Source organism: Phyllostomus hastatus, unplaced genomic scaffold (genome assembly GCF_019186645.2).
Source record: "Phyllostomus hastatus isolate PE091 unplaced genomic scaffold, TTU_PhHast_1.1 phas_contig_150, whole genome shotgun sequence".
NCBI lineage: Eukaryota > Metazoa > Chordata > Mammalia > Chiroptera > Phyllostomidae > Phyllostomus > Phyllostomus hastatus.
In genome coordinates, this window is record NW_025333611.1 from 13,021,992 (window position 1) to 13,032,585 (window position 10,594).

Sequence of the window (10,594 nt, forward strand, 5' to 3'; positions counted from 1 at the left end):
ACAAGTAAACACACAAATAGTGTAATTTTGTGCCAGGATGGAAATGCACATGCCATGGTCAAGAGTAACCGGAATAACAGGAGACAGGGAAGGAGTGGACTTTTTTTTTTTCTGAATTCCATCTTTTTAGGTTTTCTTATATACAGTGAAATCTACATATCTTAAACAGATAGCTCAATGAATGTTTACACATGGGCACTCTTCGTTACCTCCGAGTAGGGTAGGAATGGAATATTTCCAGCCCCCCAACGACCCAAGGCCCTCTGAAGCCCCTCCCCATCAGTACCAGGAAGGGGTTCATTGTTAAGCCGAGCACTGAAGCAGGAGACAGCCATGCAGAAGGCTGGGGGAAGGGGTGTCCTGGCAGAAGGAGCTGCCAGTGTAAAGGCCTTGGCATGGAAGAGAGCTTAGGGTAGCTGAGGAACTGCCCGAAGGCCAGAGGGGTAGAGGGAAGTGACCAAGGAGACGAGTCCAGAAGATTATATAGAACTTCTCGGGCTATGGAGAGTTCATTCCACTCAAGAAAGCTTGTCAGGATGTGAGAGTGAGCAGGACATCAATATGAGATGACCTTGAATCTGCTCCGTGCCTGAGTCAAATCCGTCTCACATTTCAGCACTTTATTCTTGGTTACATGTCTCCTGCAGGCCCACGTCTCAGTGGGTGAGGTACACCAGGATACCCCCACGTGCCTGAGAACCACAGCTCTGAGACATGGGACGGGACACGTGGGACTGGGTAGCATGTAAATGAGTCGCCCCTGCCCGGGGGTTCCCAGTGCACAGGGATCCGAGGGCCCAGAAGCCACAGTGCACAGTGGCTGGTGGGAGAGGGCTCCCCAGGTCAGTTGCTGGAGAGAGTTTTCTGATGGAACCACGGCTCCCTGGCAGATGGCATTCACCAACCTCTAGCTGGGAAGGGGCCCCAGGAACAGGGAGCACTGCCTGGAGAGAGGGTCCCCTCCCTAAATAAAATGGAGTTTATTTAAAATAACTCCATTGTTTCTGGGCTGCAAAACGCGTGGAGCTAGGATGCGTCTGAGAAGCCCCCTGTGTAGGTCGGTGTCCTGCCTGGCACCCCAGTGAGTGTGGGGAGGAATCTTTGTGAACGGTTCTTTTCACCTTTTTATTTTTCTAATTTTTTTAGGAGCACCTTTAACCACTTCCTCTTCCTTCCCCCAGGGATGCAGGCGCGGAAAGGCAGTGAACTTAACCCTTTGTAGCCTGGGTAATAAATTCAGCCAGAGCAAGATGAGCAGGACCACTTCTGGGCCTGACCTAAACCCATGTCCTTTTGTCACCCTGCCAGGGAATGTCTTGGGAGCATGGTGAGGATGATGGGGGGGGGTCAGCCAGCCTTTATTGTGGGGGTGGGGCCAGCGGGGGCAGCACCTGGCAGGAACCCAGCCTGTCTGGGATCTTGTCTCCTTCGGATGTGGTCCGGGACTGCAGGAGGGGGTGAGGCAGGAGTGCTGGGTTTGTGTCAGGTGGGCAGAAGCAGGTGGCACAGTTCAGGGGGGCTCTGGTAACCAGCTGATGGCAAGAAAGAGGACTGACTTATCCACTAACACTTCTGAGGGGGGCTGCCTCCTTGGTGAACTACTGGGATCCTCCCTCAGGCAGGTGATGCAGGATGGAGGCCCAAATGAGGAAGGTGTTCCAAGAAGGTTGCCTTTCCAGAGGCAACTGACCCTGATGCAGACTCCAAACTAAGCTCCACACTAGTTAAAGTGGTGGGGTCAGATTTGAATCAGGAATATGCTATTGCAACAGTATAGAGAGAATATATAATATAAAACTTGCAGTAATACAGGTGAGGCAAAAGTAGTTTTACATTGCATGGAAAATAATGCAATAAATAATAACACAAGAATAAAGTCTGCTTTGCATATTTACAACCGTAAACATACTTTTGCCCCACCCTGTATGAATAATGTATTCATGTAATATACATTACACTAATGTAATGTAATTTCAAATGTACATCAAAATTAATGCAAAAAATCCGTGTGGTGAACAAACTATGAAATTTTTAAATAAAAACAAGATCTAACAGTGCTGGGATGAGGGCGAGAGAAGGGAGGCTGAGTCGTCAGCAGCCCCTGGAGGCGGGAACTCTCTTCACTTCCTGCCTGTCATCTTCACTTATTCCACCAGGGGGGGCACGTCTACTACACAAAACCTTCAGTCCTGCGGCTTAGAGGCTGGAAGACCTACCCTGGTCTCCAGGCTGTTTTCTATATTCAGAGCCAAAGATTAAAAAAAAAAAAAAAAAACGAAGAAGAGAGAGAGAGACATATGTCATTCTGGCTCGTTGTTTTACGTAGCCATGACCTTCCGCTGGGGAAAGAAAAAGAATTAAACACAAGAGCTGCAGGTCTTCCCAGCGTCATTAGTTAAAGGGATTTGGTGCTCATTCTAAATTGCAGGCTCAGCTGGCACGGGGCAGGACCATAGTGGTTCTCCAGGAAACAAGAAACCTGGGTTCCAGCCCTAGTTCTGTCTTCAGGTTCCTTGAGCAGATTTGGCCAGGACACTTCTAGTCTGGTGGCCTCAGTTTTTCCATCTGTAAAATGAAGTATTGGATCAGATGTTCTCAGAATCCATCTGGGCACGGAACACTTATGTTTCTGCCTCCAAAGCGGAGCCAAGAAGAGAGCCTGACATTCCTGAGACATAAATTAAAACAGCTGGGTGAAGCAGGCCCGCGTGCTCTGAAATGCTGAACTTCGACATTCAGCCCTTGGCTTTCGCTGAAGACTTCCAACAGATTGCTGTTCTCGGGTTTTCTGAGCTAGAATAGAAATCATGACTGACTGACTGTTCCCAAGCAGGAGCCACATGCCGGGTTTTACGTATATTGTTTCTTTTCAGCCTCTCAACAGCACCCCCCCTCACCCCGACACCTTTACAGGTGGAGAAATTTCAGTCCTAGAAAGAATGCCAGAGGTCATCTCGCTGGTAAACGCTACACTGGCCTGGCCCTCCCTGCCTTTCTCTGTGTCCCCTGCAGGAGAGCAGCCAGAGAAACGAGAAGTGCTAGAGTTCTGAAGCTCCCCTGAGTGGTAGGAGGTGGGGCCCCAAACCCTTTCCTCCCACAAAGTGTGATCCTGTCTAGTGGACTAAAGATTTCGTGCCAGTGCAGCAGACAACTCCTAAGCACCTGCGGTGGCAAGGTTGTGGAAGGCGCCCGTGGTCCCCAGGACAGGCGGGGAGTCAGAATCTCCCAGGATAGGTGGGACTGGGAAGGGAATGAGACAGCAGCACCTGGTCTGACCCTTCAGCCTCCTGGGTGCAGCCCATGAGCCTGGCCCTGACAACTCCTCAGCCTGCTCTCAAACACAGCCAGCGTTGCCAGTCCGCGGAGCCAGCAGAAAGCGGAAGCAGGAAAGACTCCAGTTCTGCTCTTTAATGGGGGTGGGGGGACATGAGTGTGTTCCTTTTTTTTTAATTTTCCCCTTTCCTGGTGTCCCTTCCAGGAAAGCCCAGGAGCACACTGAAAAGGGACTCTGGGGGTGACTTGAAAGGTAAGCTCACAGGCCCGACTCCTTAACCAGCATCTGCAGGCCGCAGCGGTGGGCTTGCTGGCTCACCCCTAAGAACATCTCCAAAATTTTCAGCCACTCCCCTCTTCCTGCTCCACAGACAGAAGCCTGGAGAGAAATTCTCAGAAAGGACCCACAGATGGCTAAGGGCAAATCGCTTTTTTTTTTTTAAGACATTTTCCATCTCCTTTCTCACTGTGCCTCAGGTTGGCCCTGACTGAACACAAGAAGGAGGAGCTCTGTCTCATCACCGGACTCGGTTCCCTGATGCCCTCGTAAACTTGCGACAGCCGTTCATCCCGCCCTGGAGTGGTTTCCGAGCTGAGGCCGATAATTACCCAGAATAACCTCCTAGCGTGAAAAGTCCATACCCCACTTGGGGCTCCTTTATCCCTTAAAACTCATTAATGTATGAGCTTAATTACATGGAGATCAAGGGCCTCCGAGGTGAAAGGCTAACTAGGGCATTAAATCCTGAACCACTTCTCAGAACTGCGGGGGGCAAATCGCTCTTGGAAAGCTCCACACCCCAGAGTTGGAGTCCCGGTCCAGGCATCCAACAGCCAGAACCTGTTCGGAGGAGGTTGCGCAGGGTCTGGAAGAGCCACCTTCTACGAGTCACGGAGAGAAAGGGAAATGGGAGTCCCGAGGGTGCCTGTCCCCCCCTGCAGGGTGGTCCTGGGGCCAGAGACGCCGACGGCTTTGAGATGCTGTAGAGGAAAGAACTTGAATAAGGCTGGACTTCATCAAGTGGCCCATTTAGGCCAGTTTATTTGCTCAGTAAATATGTGTTACACCTCCGCTATGTGCCAAGCACTGAGTCAGGCCTTGGGGATCCTGGCATGAGCAAAACCCAGGTCTGGTTTCCGTCCTCCTGGAGCTTAGAGTACAGCACAGGCGGCAGACGGACACTGGAAAAATGACCACATGAATGTCTGTGAAATGTCAGCTGTGAAATGGTGCCATGAGAATGGCAAGGTGAGAATTTGTCCTAGTACGAGCGTCACAGAGAACTCTACGGGTGGAGTGACAGCAAAGCTGAGAAATGCAGAGTGTGAGCCCAGGAAGCAGGTCCAGGGGTGGGACAAAGCATGGCGGGGGGGGTGATCAAAGTAGTCCCATCCCACAGGTCATGGGTGGGGGGAGGTGCAGGAGAAGATCAGGGGGCCGAGCCCAGACCTAGGAGGCTGCTAGGTCAAACTAAAGACTTCTGTCTTGACCCTGAGAATAACAGAAAACCACAGAGTCATTTTAATCGGGCAGGTGACATAAGCAGCTGGGAATCGAGGAAATCCCTACAGCTGTAAGGACATCTCAACAGCGTCACTGAAAGAATAGCTTCCTAACATGATACTTGACATTGAGAAAGTAATGGCAATGAACATTTACTGGCCTCTTGCTAGGTATGAAGCTTTGTGCCATTGACTTTTCATGGCTTAATACCCTTGGGCATGAGAACACCATCTCAGGGAGGTGCAGGGCAATGATGTCCTTCTCACAGGTGAGGGAATAGGGTGCAGAGAGCCCTGTGAGGTCAGCTGGCGGAGCTGCAGAGCAGGAGCCCAGACCCTGGTCTGTCTGGCTCCGGAGACTCCATCAGGACCACAGCACCAGAAGCTGCAAGGGACCACAGCCCTTGTCCTCCACCCTCCTGGTGCTGTGCGGGCCAAAAAGGTCGGCACCCTTCCTTCCACCTCCTGAGTTCTCCTAGCTAGGCTAGTAACCAAATTAACAGAGACAGAATATCAGGAGAAAATCAGATGTTTACAAACGTGCACATGGGCAATCGCATAAGCATAAAAATCCCAAAGGCGATGAGGCAGCATTGGGTGTAGAGAACATTAAGGACAGGTGAAAAGCAGAGGAATGGGGGAGGTCTTAGATTTCAGAAGTAGGGACGGGAGACTTACAGGTAGTAAAGGAAGAACGGAATGTACATCGTAACAGAGAAACAATAGGACACAGCAGGTATCTCGCCAGCAATCTTGGAGTCTTCCTGATTAACGCTAGGGTAAAGATTCCTAGAGTGATTAAGCAGGTTTTTCTGTCTGAATCTCTTGGGCAGGAAAGTGGGGAGGATCAAAGTTTCTTTCTGACTCTGGTTCCTTAATAAACAGCTTAAAATCAACATCCTAAAAAGGCAGCTTCAGGGTGGCAAAGCTTTGGTTCCCTTCAGCGCCTTGGAATCACCTGGGTGGGGGTTTAAATTATAATCCCCCCACTACCCCCCAAAAAAATTCTGGCCTGCAGCCTGGGAAACCACCAGGAAGGGCTGCTGTAGCAGAGAGCCATCTTGCTGGCTGGACTCGGTGACCCAGAGTTCCCTTCCTGCTTGCACAGCCTGTGATTGCATGATTCGCCAGTTCTGCTTCCAGAAGCCTTTCCCCCAAGGCCACTGGGTTTCTGGAACTGACAGATGGAGGCTGAAGGACCTGGGAAGCACTGCACTGCTCCGATGGCTGGGCAGGGAGAGCCAGGGCTGCATTTCGAAGCCCTCCAGCCACCTTTTTGTCGGCTCAGAGCCAGCCTGCAGACAAGTTCAGAGGAGGAAGAGAACAGTCCACCGATCCTGGTGGGCACTGCGAGAGCCGGGTGCTGCTGGCTGCTGGCACCGTTACCAGGGACTGATCCTCTCCTTTGAGAGCATCTGGAGCCTCAAAACCCTCCAACTGGCCCCACCTGTGACTCCCTCAAGTCACAACTGCTGATCTGACCCTCTCTAAGCCCAGTGTCCCACAATCACAGGAAACTGGAAAGAGATGGGGCAGCGAGAGTGGAGAACAATACCTCATGTCTGCAGGCTGCTTTCTGCCTGTTCCAGAATCCCTGGAGCTATTATCTCACTTACAGACTCTGAATCTGATAGCTTCACGATGACCTCATGTGCCCTTCTCATGATATAAAATAAGAGACTTGGGGGTGGGGGGTTGTCAGAGATTGTACAGTCTCTGAGATGAGATTGTATGATACCCAGTCCTGCAGCTTGTGGGTGACAAGGCCTAGACTCCGACTCCAGCCGGTTTCAAGGCCCCTTTGTTCTCAGGATAACTCTGCAAGACACGGGGGAGCAGCACCGTCAGTCCGCTTTACAGGTGAGGAAACAGAGGTGCAGAGATGAACCAATCTGCCCAAGGTCGACTGGGCCGCACGGGCTAGCAGAAACCAGACACCCGCACCATTGGCCGTTCCTCCCATTACTTCTGAGAGGGCCAGGGAGAAAGCAGCTGGGGAGCAAACAATGCCAGTTAACATGAGTTTTAAGTGGAAAAGCTGCATTTAGGACTGTGAGTTCTCGATTCCTCAGAACTAGAGTTCGCCGGACAAGCCCAATCCCAGCCCATTGCAACCCAACTTTTTTCCTTGACCTTACGTCTCAGCCTCCTCATTCATTAAACGAGGACAGGAATACTCCTCACTTACAGTCTAACAGAGAGAGAAGCAACAACCCAGATAAGTTGGTAAAATAGTATGTTGGACAGTCCTAACTACTATGGAGAGGAAACAAATTAGGGGAGAGAATAGGGCACAACTTCAGCGAGATGTTACTACAAAGGTGACATTTGAGTGAAGACCTTTTAGAAGGTGAGATGAGACTACCTCGGAGTGTTGTGTGGGTGGGAGGGGGAGCATTTCGGGGGGGGGGGGGAAACAGCAAATGCAAAGGCCCGAGACAGCAGTTTACATGGTGTAGGGCCGGGAAGCCACAGTAGCTAAAATCAGAGAAGTAACTGGGCATTATGGACCGTGTATGGCAGCTCGGACCATTGGCCTGACCTTGGCTTTTACCTAGAGATGGGGAGTCCCCCACCCCGGATTATGAACGGAAGTTTTACATGAATGGGCATCATGTAAACAAGAAATAAGCGAAGACTCCAGGACCCCCTGCAGAGGTGCTGGTGGGTGGCCAAAGCTGCCCCAGTTCTAAGAATGTGTCCTAGCGATTAACACAATAAAGGGAGTGGGGTAGAAAACAGCCCCAGAGAAATGCACCACCTTGAACCTGGGTATAACAAATCATAGGTGAGAAATAACCCCACAGAGCAGGCTAAGGATGTTTCCCCTCTTTATTTTTTTATTTTTGATTTTCTTCTACTGTGCTCTGCTGGGCTTTAGCTCTGATGAGCTGACACGAATATCTTCGCAGCACACGAGACCAGGAGATACAGCCCCCCCCTCCCCCATCCCCCCTCAGCCCAGGCCCAGACATTCTCCTAAGTGCTTTGTACACATCACCTCATTTCCACTCATTTAATCCTCACACAACCTTAGGAGCTGGGTCCTGTCTGCTTCATGAAATTTTAAATTTTACAAAGAAACCCCTCCCATTTTAAACTTTTTCTAAAGACAAGCACTACCTCTTCGAACGGGTTCATCGTAAGACGCTTCCTCAACACCATAAATGTTCCAAAGCTCGTGATAGAGTGAAAGAAATTCGGGGTTACCACTCCCACTGTACAGTAAGGAAACCGAGGCTGCTGCAGTTAGAATAAAATCAGAGACTGGCACCCCCAGCCACGTATTGCAGCCATGGCTCCCAGCAGTAACTGACAGCCCCATCGAGGTAGGTGCTTCTCTCAGAAATGTCGCCTCATTTCCCGGACCACGGTGTTGACACAGAAGGTTTGTCTTAATCTGAAATTAGCAGGACCTTGGCACCCGGAGCCTCCCCGCCAACACCACCCATCTGTTGACTTTCTCCTCCGTGGCCCAGCTTCTGAATGCTGCTGATCCCTTTTATTCTTTAAAATATATGTGAGTTTGGCAATCTACTCATGAACATTTCTATTTTCTGAACGTGGAAATAAAATATTTTTCTTAGCCAAATCTTGCATCATATTGATGCCTAAAGGAAAGTGGCCATGGCCTTGGGTACCCAGAACACATTAATACAGTTGGACCACTTGGATATGTGTTTCCAATTAGTCAACCACAGCCTGCCATTTGGCAGATATGGGTAACAGATGAAAAGGCCCTTTCTGTGTCAGCGTTAATGTGTCACAGAAAGCAAGCCAGTGACAATTTGTCGCATGAGAGAAAACCACCATATCGCTGGGCTGAAATATTTGGAGAGGTAAGAAAATCTTTGTGTATTCAAATCAGAGGATTTTTAAAATAATGCTGTTCATTATAAATCCTTACTGTTGAGAGGCAGTTAAGATTTCACTCTGGGGGATGGTGAACTTGGAAATATACTTTTTTATTTATTCACACAGATTCCTATGTATCTGTTAGTACTATCTTTGTCTTGGATTTTATTGCTATCTCTTCAAAGCCGTCTTTCTCACCCAGCTTAGATTTCATGGTCCAATATTATGATCGCAGCCTAATAAAAACAACCTTCGGGCCCTGGCTGGCATAGCTCAGTGGATTGAGCGCGGGCTGCGAACCAAAGTGTTGCAGGTTCGATTCCCAGGCAGGGTACATGCCTGGGTTGCAGGCCATGACCCCCAGCAACCACACATTGATGTTTCTCTCTCTCTCTCTGTCTCCCTCCCTTCCCTCTCTAAAAATAAATAAATAAAAACTTTTAAAAATTCAAGAACAGAAGAAAATTTAATTTAAAAAAGAAAAGAAAAGAAAAGAAAAGAAAACAGCCTTCATTATGTCCTTACTCTTCTCTTTCCATCACCCTTCCCCAGCAAAACCGTACTCTGGCCAAAGCCAACCCTCTCCCTTCTGCACTCACTCACTCCCCACTGAAGGTTAAGAGAACGCACAGGTGTGCCGATCAGTCTCGTCCATGTCTACAGATGTCAAATGGCACAAACTGCAGTCTGGGAACCCCACCAGTTCCCTTCCCGAACTCCCAGCATTCTCAGTGAGAAGTCCCTGAGGTGCTGCACGGAGGGGCAGAGTAGCAGGAGATGACATCAGAGAGGCTGAGATGCTCCTATCCCTTGAAGGGCCTTATAAGGACTTGGCCTTTACGTTTGGTGAGATGGGGCACCATTGGAGGGTTTTGAGCAGAGCAAGGACAAAGTTTGACTTAGATTTTAACAGCATCACTCCAGCTACTGTATTTTATCCCTACGGACATCTCTCTGTTTTTAAAGATTTTATTTATTTATTTTTAAGGAGGGAAGGGAGGGAGAAAGAGAGAGAGAAACATCAATGTGCGGTTGCTGGGGGTCATGGCCTGCAACCCAGGCATGTACCCTGACTGGGAATCAAACCTGTGACACTTTGGTTTGCAGCCTGCACTCAATCCACTGCGCTACACCAGCCAGGGCTGCAACTGTTTTTTTTTAATAGTTTTATTTTATTTTATTTTATTTTATTTCTTTTTAGAGAGAGGGGAAGGGAGGGAGAAAGAGAGAGAGAGAATCATCATTATGCAGTAGCCTCTCGTGCACCTGCTACTGGGGACCTGACCCACAACCCAGGCATATGCCCTGACTGGGAATCGAACCACCGACCCTTTTGTTTGCAGGCCAGCACTCAATCCACTGAGCCACACCAGCCAGGGCTCCAGCTACTGTTTTGACAATAGACAGTAAGGAGCAAGGACAAAATCATGAAGACAGGAGATGATTACAATAATCCAAGCAAGAGATGCTGCTGGCTTGGACCCAGGTGGTTGCAGGGAAGGAGGTTACAAGTGATCTGATTTTGACTGACTTTGAAGGTAGAGTCCACAGGGTTTGCTGATGATTTGGATGTGGGGTGTGCTCAAACGTGAAGTGTCAATAAGGACACCAGGCTTTTGGCCTGAGCAACTGTGTGGCTCGAACTGCCCTTTACTGAGATGGGAAAGACTCTGGTGGGTGGGAGTGGGAGGTGAGTCAATGAAGAGTTTGTTGTCGGACACGTTGAGTTGGAGATGTCCATCAGATATCTCTGCAAGTTTCCCAGGGTTGCTGTAACAAATTATCACAAGCTTGGTGGCTTAAAACAACAGGAACGGATTTTCTCACAGTTCTGAAGCCAGAAATCTGAACTCTGCATGTCAGCAGGGCCATGCCCCTTCTGAAGGCTCAAGGGAAGAATCTGTTCTTTGCTTCTTTCAGCTTTTGCTGGGTGACAGCATCCTTGACTTGTGGCCACGGGGCT